This window comes from Eptatretus burgeri, chromosome 1 (genome assembly GCF_056783735.1).
Source record: "Eptatretus burgeri isolate ZD-2024b chromosome 1, Ebu_testis_v1, whole genome shotgun sequence".
Taxonomy (NCBI): domain Eukaryota; kingdom Metazoa; phylum Chordata; class Myxini; order Myxiniformes; family Myxinidae; genus Eptatretus; species Eptatretus burgeri.
Window position 1 is genome coordinate 108,589,855 of NC_140961.1, and position 9,637 is coordinate 108,599,491.

At 41.7% G+C, this 9,637-nt stretch overlaps 1 long non-coding RNA gene across 1 annotated transcript; it reads right to left on the reverse strand.

Annotated features, from left to right (window-relative positions):
* Positions 1-1,002: 1,002 nt before the first annotated feature.
* LOC147035149 (uncharacterized) lies at positions 1,003-8,136 on the reverse strand. Its single transcript, XR_015061395.1, has 3 exons — positions 8,081-8,136; positions 1,835-1,905; positions 1,003-1,127 (listed from the first exon to the last, which is right to left on the reverse strand). It is a non-coding gene; the product is annotated as an uncharacterized LOC147035149 (long non-coding RNA).
* Between the last annotated feature and the right edge of the window lie 1,501 nt (positions 8,137-9,637).

Consider the following 9,637-nt stretch of genomic DNA (forward strand, 5'->3'; position numbering starts at 1 on the left):
GAGGTTTACAATTTAAATGAAGTTGAATGTGGGATGTTGTGAAATTAACATCATTTACAGCAATCCTTTAAATTCTACTATAATTTAGGAATAGCCGATACTGTACAATTGTGTGTGCGTGTGCATGTGCATGTGCATGTGCGTGCGCGTGCGCATGCGTGTGTCCATTTCTTTTTTACCATTTGAGCTGCTATCAAATTTTTAACAAACCTTTATTATGAGAATGTGGAGAAGATTAATTAATAATTGAATCAAAATGTCAAAGGGCAAAGGCATCGTAACTATAAATAGCCCTCATTAGCCCTGCCACAGCTGCACTGCATGAGAAGGCTGGCTTTTCTTTGTTTTGTTTTTTTATCACTGTTTATTTATTTTATTTATTTACCTGTGTTACACTGTGTTTATTTATTTACCATTTGAGCTTCAGTGTATCTGTCCAGGCCATATCCTTTTTGCCATTTGAGCTTTTGCTATCAAATGTTCAACACACTTTTTTTTTTTAAATGAGAACATGGGAAACACCATTTAATAAAAATTTGCTTTTCTTTTTTTTTTTCCTTTTTAGCTGTTGTTTTCATTAAGTTTAGTTTGAGTACAAAGACGACGTAAACGGGCTTTGCATGCTGGGATGATTTCTAGTTATCTCTGGTATTTATTGTCTTGCAGAATGACCGCCATGAATTGTGCATTTTCTTCCTCTAATGTTCGCCACTTTAAGATTGTCATACTGCAGACAGTCTATGATTACCAAAATGACCTCAAATGGAATAGTTCAAACAAGGTGCAGCTACCAATGGATGCATTAAACTTCATCGCAGTTCAAAGAAACTCAAGTACCTTCTGGAATTACTTTAAGCTCAGAAAATGAAAAAAAGCTACAAGACAAACTCCTTATGATGATTACTCGCTCAGCTCGACTCTCAATGCTCCAACAATGAGTATCGACTTAAAGACCATCATCTGCTCACAAAATAGTACAGGCTATATCATCACCTGAGTATTGCCAGTTCATCAGCTGAGTTCCTTTTCTATCAGGCATCAGATTAAATCCTCACCAATATGAAAATTTTTACATGACAATTTGAGCTCGATGATGAGTGGTTGTCTTCTTCTCACTCCATGATAACCTGAACAATTGCGCAAAGGACCGAAAATCAGGAAAATTAATCCATTTTGGTTCACCTAACGTGTTTTGAACAGCTTTCATATAAATACACTGAATCAATGCTTTGCCATAAATTGTCTGTTTAAAGAGAAAATGTTTTTAATCTTTCTGACTAAACTATAATATCACTTCATAATGAAATGCTTTGAAATTCAGAGTTGTGCCATGCTGTGGTTGTAATGTAGATAAACGTTCACCAATGCATAATCAAAATCAAGAACAGACAAAACATGAATGATTCAGAGTTTCCCGCTGAGATACAATATGGTGCTCTATTATTTCAACCTTTTTCATTGCAACTGATTTTTATGATGGAATCCAACCAGAGAATCTCACGAAATGCACAAAACAAGTCAGGTGCAACAACATATTGTTATGAAAATGACTCAGGCTCAGGGTTCAGAAAGGCTAAGGTAGATATTTCCTTAATGCCTATTTTAGAATATGCGTGAAAGAATTACATGTGTATTAGGTATATGTTGCTTATATCATCGATAAACGTTTGTCTTAACTACTATCCGATTTGTGTCTTAAACCGCCATTCCTTACAACACATTTTATGCCCTTTCCTTTGTTATCCGCCAATGTTCTGTTTTTAAAGTGTTCACAAAACCTTTTGTGCATGGTTAGCGAGAAAATAAACCGTCCATCAAATGGCCATTAAATCACCTGAAAGAGCTTGTGCAGCAATCGTTACGCTCGCAGGAATGCCGGTTGATCTGATGATGCTGCTGGTATCGCTGAGTCACCATGTTCATCAGGCCGATCGCCACCAATGAAAAGGAGAGGAAAGGACACATGAGCCAGATTAATAAAAAGTCAGATGCACAGGAAGAAAACAGAGGGGCTTCCTGGGGTCGGAAGGAGAAGCTTCCTAGAATTGGCTGAGAAGAGTTTTGCCTTATCTCTAGCCAAGGAACAGTTGCCGTGTTGTGGAGTAAAACATCTCTCTCTCTCTCTCTCTGGCTCCAAAACTCCTGCAGGGCTTTGCTGGCTGGGTTTGATAACGATCTCTTCCTGTCTTGTGATTTCCCCATATCGCTCTATCTTGTCGTATGAATGAAAGGCCTTTAAGGATAAATAATTAAGGAATCTACCATTTGTCGCTTGGTTTGTCCGTGGACATGTATCGTTAGGAGTTATTGGGTTATTACTTACGAAATCTAAAGATTTCGTAAGTATATTGATCAGTTACATTTCTGTTTGTTTGTTACTTACGAAATCTAAAGATTTTGTAAGTATATTGATGACTTCCATCCTCTGTTTGTGTGTTTGTTTGTGTGTGTGTTTGTGTGTTTGTTTGTAGGCACGATAACTCGAGAACAGAAGAAGCTACCAATGTCAAATTACACCACGTGATTCAGGAGGGTGATGGCACGCGCTGATTAGATTTTTGTCAAAATCGGTCAAAGGTCAAGGTCACAGTGAGGTCAAACATAATTCCGTAAATTCATGTGGAGAAATGGAGTATTTTTGCTTCGGTCGACGTTACGAGTTCATTTTAACTTCGCTTTTAATTTTGTCTTCGGTTTTTGCGATCGCTGAGGACGCTTAAAACTCGGTTGTCGAAATTCTGGTAAAAATCGGATGTTTTGGAGACGTTTTAAGATTGTAAAAAAAAATTTCACTCGCCATGTCACGGGTCGTCACGTGGTGCAGCGCGCTCAAGCAGAGGCGTCGTTGATCACGTAAAGGTTTTCCGTGTGCGCGCTGACGGTGTTTTCGATAAAGATGGTGTTTAAAAGTCATTTTTTTATCCCAATAAAGGTTATTGTCGCATGCCTGACTCGCTAAGCCGTCAGATTATGTAAAGATTGTTGGTGGATGGCCGAATATTACGGTTTTGTGACTTTGATAAAATAATATTAAATAATTGCGTGGAGAAATAGAGATTTTTGCTTCGGTCGACATTACGATTTTTGATGGTTTGGTACAGAATCATCGTAGAAACTTCTGGTTTGCATCGCTACCTTCTCTGGAGACAGCTTTTATTAGACAAGGTCAGAGGTCAAGTTGACTATTTTGTAAGTACCAGTCTATGACTGCTTGTTTTATTGTTGGTGATTGTATGGCTATTTATTTATGAGATCACTGTTTGCCTGTTTTCTTTTTAAATAATCCTCACTTGGTCTCAGGTGAATTCTGATTGTTGTAGTTCTCTTCAGATGGTCAATTAACACCTGCTTAGAGGGTAATTGGTAACAGCAAACATCACTGCACCTCCGCCTCCCCCACCCCCCTGGTCAGTACCATCCGCCTCCAGCTCAGTCGGCCTGATTGGTGTCGGCCATTGCTGCTTAAATACCGTAGAGCTTAGTTGGCACAAAGGATCCAATGGGGAAGATAGCGGAAATCAAAGGTCAGGTCAGGTATGGGAGCATGGGCCAGAGAAGCGCATCGCTGCGTCCACTTTCCGCCGGTACTCCAGGGGCCTCCATCTGGCCATCCCCCAGGCAGATGCCTGGCCCATCCCCATCTCCTTGAGATGCCGATCAAACTGCTGCAACCACAAGGCCTGTGGTCGGCCCATTGGCCTCTTCCGCTCACGAGACTCCCTCGCTGAGAGAATCTGGTGAGCACGATCAGCATCAGGAAAACGAGCCACATGTCCATACAGCCGCAGCTGACGCTCACGGACTATGCAGGTAACAAATCTCATTTGAGTCTCTCTCAGTAACTGCTCGTTGGACACAAAGTCAGACCAGTGATAGCCAAGGATTCTCCGAAGAGATCTACTACCAAAGGAATTAAGTCTCCATCTCAGATCCTTGGTCAGAGTCCAAGTCTCGCATCCATAGAGCAAGACTGGAAGCACCAAGGACCTGAAGACTCAGACTTTCGTCCACCCGCACAGGTACCGGCAGCGCCACACCCCATGATCCAGTGAATCCATGACTCACCAGGCCCGACCCGGACATCCATTGACCGCTGACTCACAGCCAGCAGAGACATGAATATCACTGCCAAGATAAGTGAATCTCTCCACGACCTCAACATCCTCACCACAAACAGACACAGACAGGACAGCAGCATCCAAGATGTCATTGAAAGCCTGGATCTTAGTTTTGACCCAGAAAACCCGTAATCCCTGCGGTTCCGACTCCTCATTCAGCACCTCGAGGGCCCCCAAAAGGATATCCAAAGTCTCCGCAAAGATGACTGCATCATCTGCAAAATCAAGCTCAGAGATCTTGACATTCCCAAACAATGCACCGTAGCTTGATCTCTCACATATCCTCCATAGAATCCAGTCCATACAAGTGCTGAAAAGTGTGGGGGTCAGTACACACCCGTGACGAACTCCAGTAACAACTGGAAATAAGTCAGAGATGGTACCACCACTTCTCAGAGTACTCTCAGTACCAGAGTAGAGATCAGACATCAGATCGATCAGTTTGGTGGCACCCCACAAAGACCAAGAATCTTCCAGAGGGCATCCCAATCCACTGAATCGAACGCATCACAGAGATCAATATAGGCTGCAAGCAGCCCCTGCCAAAACTCTTGTTTCGTTCAATCGTTGAACCGAAGAGCAAGGATACGGTCAATCGTTGACCTTTTTGTTGTAAAGCCTGACTGCTCTGGCTACTGGTGCTCAAGCAGATGGTGGTGAACCATCTCAAGAATTATCTGAGCAAAGACCTTGCCCGGCACTGAGAGCAGCGTCACCCCTTGGTAGTTGTTGCAGTCTTAGTGATCACTGTTCTCTTTCCAGAGAGGGACAAAAAGGCCCCTCTTCGAGTCAGTTGGAACTGAGCACTCCGGTAGACCCTGCAGTTCTGGATCATCCTCCAGCGACCATCAATGAGGACATAGTCAATCTCCTTTGCCACACTGCCAGCGTTGGAATACCAAGTCCAGCGATGAGCTTGTGGGCGCTGAAACCATGACCCAGCCACCCTAAGTCCATGAATTCTTGCAAAGTCAAGGAACTTAGTGATATTCTGGTTCATAGTTCCTGACCCATGGGGACCAACACACATCTCATAACCACCCCTTTCAGTTCCAGTTGATGCATTGAAATCCCCCAAGACTAGAAGTGTATCTCGTCTGGGGCACTGATCAACCACAGACTGGAGCGTGGCATAGAATGCATCCTTCACAGTGAGATCACTTGCCTCAGTCGGAGCATAAGCAGAGACCAGGGAAATGACACCAAAGAAGTGACGAATCCTTAGTCTCATAATATGCTTGTTGACCTGTGTTACCACAATTATCATTGGAGTCAGCTTATTGGACGCAGCTACAACAACTCCTTGGGAATGGTAACCATCAGAGAGACCAGACAAATATTAGGTGTAACCACCCGCCATTATCTCACCGCAATCCCTTCTCCGAACCTCAGAGAGTGCTGCAATACCGATGTCCAAACACTTGAGCTCAGATTATAACAGAGACAGGTGATCATCCTCTCTTCGGGATAGGACATTCCAGGCACCCACCCGAAGGGACCGCCTAAGGTTAACCCAAGGAGACCGCCGTCTGGTGGACAACACCTCAGCACCACTCCGACACACTCTCCCGCAATCTGACCCAGGAATGTTACCCCGTGGTTTACCTCCAATTATCAAAGATTGGGGGTCCCAAAGGCTTTGCCCCAATCCCGTCATCCGGTGAGCTGCCCTGCGAAGGGAAGCTGCACAGGAGGTACTCCCACGGAGTGGGTTTTCAGATTTTTTTGCGTTTTTGTGTTTTGCGGAATGAAGGGTTTTACGGTGGCTGGAGTGCAAATCCTGCCACCAACCTCCTAATAATACATAACCCAACTGCAGGAGGACGTCCGCAGACACAGTTGGGAACTACATATGGATGGCCGTTGGCTCACAAGGAGCTCCTCCGCCCTTTGACAGGTTTTGTTTTTAATCCTTCTGGGTGTCCATATCCAAACACCCTCCTCACCAGAAAACCTGGTGGGGGAGACAGTTTTGTCACTGACAACCCGACCATGGAACAGGTTAGTACAGGTTTACATGGTACCTGTAGCAGGTCACAGATCTAACCTGACCTGACAAGATCTAACCTGACAAGACATACAATGTTGTCGTTAAATTAGACAACATTGTCGAACCATGCCTTCGGCCGGTTCCAGAGAGCACCAGTTGAGCCTCTTGGCATATATTAAAACATGGACTGTGTGGACAAACATAATCAGGAACAGGCACAGATAATTTGGTATAATAATCCACATTCAAGTTACAAAACCAACTCACTTATTCGGGTTCCTTCTGATGACTCCAATACAGGATTTGGTCTTCTGTCTGATTATGGTTAAATTAGATGTATAAATGCTGTGGTTACATTGGACAACTTTGTCAAATTGTGCTTATGTCACTTGGGGGCACGATATTAAATTTGACCTGCATGCAGACTCACTGAATGAAACACACACACACACACACACACACACACACACACACACACACACACACACACACACACACACACACACACACAAACACACACACACACACACACACACACACACACACACACAACTACCCTCACCTTCCCTTTGGGAACAGATGACGGTAACGAGATGATGATTACCATCAGCATAAAAGTTTTTTAAAAAATTATCTCTGATTTAAATATATCCACCAACCTTGATGGCATGGACAATGATATTGAATTTTTCTTCAATTGGGGACAAAAAACTATTGATAAAACTCTGACGAGAGACATAGTTATTGTTACGGACTATTTTAATGCAGAGCTTGGTGATGAGATGCAAAATAGAGATTTCATTGGAAAATTTGGCTTGAGCGAAAGAAATGGCAGCGGAGAAAGATTGAATGACTTCTGCAGTGAAAATTAATTCATGATTCCTAATTTGCTCTTTGAACAATAGCCAAGACAATTGTACAGCTGGATCTCACCTCAATGAAAAGCAAACAATGATGATGATTTCATCTTGATCAAAAAACGTTGGAAATCTTGTGTCAAAGTAACAATGACATCTCCTGGTGCAGACTGGGGTTTCGATCACTAATTCCTTATCTCCAAGTTCGGGGTGAAACGATACAAAATTAACCAAAGTGCAGCACCACTCAGATTCGATTTTTGGAACAGTAGATGAACAATGTCGTATTGAAGTAAAAATGCCAAAGGTTCACGATGTATGGTTATTTCGTTATTTTGATGTCAGAGGTGAATTTGATGATCTTTGATTGTACACCAAATGTTACTGTATGTAATGGCTCATCAAATCATTTTTGGAAGAATTAATATTAATATTATTATTGTTCAAAGTTGGGCTTCGATGGTATTTCATGAAACTCTGTTAATGTAGATTGTTAAAAGAAAATTGTAATAAAATGTTGAAAAATTTTGTATTGAAGTGAATATAAGTTGGTGGTGAATTGTGGATCCATGCGGACGGACCGTTTCATTTTTTTGAATTCCCGGTATGCATGGTTTTGGCGTTCGTCTGTTCTGGATGTTCAGAGACGAGCTATATGTACGAACCCTGATGGCTATGTGCATTTAAAATCTCTGATGCTGGTGAGTGGCTATAATATTTCATGTTTAATACATTTGATAAATTGATTTGGTAAAAATCAGATTACTCATTTTGATCATACTTGGGTAATTATGAGATTGTCACTCACGCACTTCCATATTGTTTTTGGAGGCAACCTATCCACTGCTTTCTCTTCTTCTCTATGTTTTTACACAAATAAAGTGCATCCACGACGTGTTCCCGTTTGTTTAAATGAACCAAATAGAAGCACCCACTCCCTATGGGAGCCATCAAGGGGGTCATGTTATTATATTTATTCCTGTTTTACTCCAAGGGGTCCCAGGATTACACACGAAAAAAATGGTTGCGATCGGTTCAGCCGTTTTTGCGGTAGCTAGGAACAGACAGACAGACAGACAGACAGACAGACGGTGAATTAGAGTAAGAATGGTTACCTTTCCAAGTGCTTCTCTGCAGTGAAGAAGACACGACTCCAAATGAACTATTACCTGCAAATATAATCAGCCAGTCTAAAGGCAGCGTCGATTACCGTACCAAAACACGGAAAATCTCACTTGCCTTTGCAGTCTTATGAAGCATCTCAATTAGCAGAGCAAAAACGACAGCTTAAAATAGGAGTCCACAATTGGATGAAAATAAGGAAAAACATCAAGATCTAACAGGGAAAATTGAACTCAAATTGAGACAACATAAATGGGCTTTTATAGAGAGGAAATGCAATGAATTAAAAGCACATTCTCACAACAATAACTCAAAAGATCTCTTTAGAGCTGTCAAGCAGCTTGAAATGAAGCAGACACCAAGGCAAAACAGCAATGACAAGAAGGGTACTCGGTAGAGCGTGTACCTCCACCAAGCAATGCCCCATCCAGTAGAACATATCCGAGACCAATAATTTTTTGAAATATCAGCTATATATCATTTTTGGACCGATCTCTCAATGGCGAAGAATCACTTAAAAAAAAAAAATTCTCCTATCCGGATCTGGATTTGGATAGTCACCAAAATCGAATCAATTTGTCCTCGTCACACACCCAACCTGTCCACTAAGTTTTGTCTGAATCCGTCCACAACTTTTAAAATATTATGCTATATATCGATTTTAGTCATATCACTCAAAGTTGAAGCATCACTTTAAAAACAATTATCGGATCTGCATCCGTATCCAGATCTTCACCAAAATTGCATCTCTTCTTCCTTGTCACACACCCATATCCACCAAGTTTCATCCGAATGCGTCCACAACTTTTTGAGATATCCTGGCACAAACAAACAAGCAGACAGACGTGGTGAAGTCATAACCTCCGTCCACCTTCGGTGATGGAAGTAAAAATGAAAATGATGAGATTACTAACAGAAGGGGATGAAATCAGGCAAAGGTAAAAACAGTACTCTGAAGGTCTATATTCCTTTTGAGAAAACAAAGACAGACAATCAGAATAATAAGGCCAGAAGTCAAATGTGCGATAGAGAAAATGATAAGTGGTAAAGTACCAGGATTATGATGATGTCCCAGCTGAATTAATTAACGAATCTGCAGAAGAAGGAATTGGATTATCGCATAAATTATGCAATTAGACTTGGAAGGGAAATACCTGCCTAAAAGATTGAACAAGAGCAGTATTCCAACCAGTTTAGTACATTTGATAAATTTAGATTACTCATTTGAAATAATTACATTAATTGATCGAACTTGTGTAATGATGAGATTATGATAGTACTCAGGTACTCTCACATTGTTCTTGAAGGCAACCAATCCACTGTTTCTCTTCTCTCAGTTTCCTAGAAATAAACTTTTTGTGCATTGAGAACATGTTCCCGTCTATTTAATGAACCAAAGGTTACACACAGGCATGGATTTTATCTCCATATCTGTCGACTGTCGTTGCAGTAGTAGTAAAAAAAAAACAGCCTTTTTACAGCCATTTTTCCCTGATGAGCAGGGGTTAGCTTTTTGCGGGTTCCATGCAATCATGGTTCCCTGCTTGAAG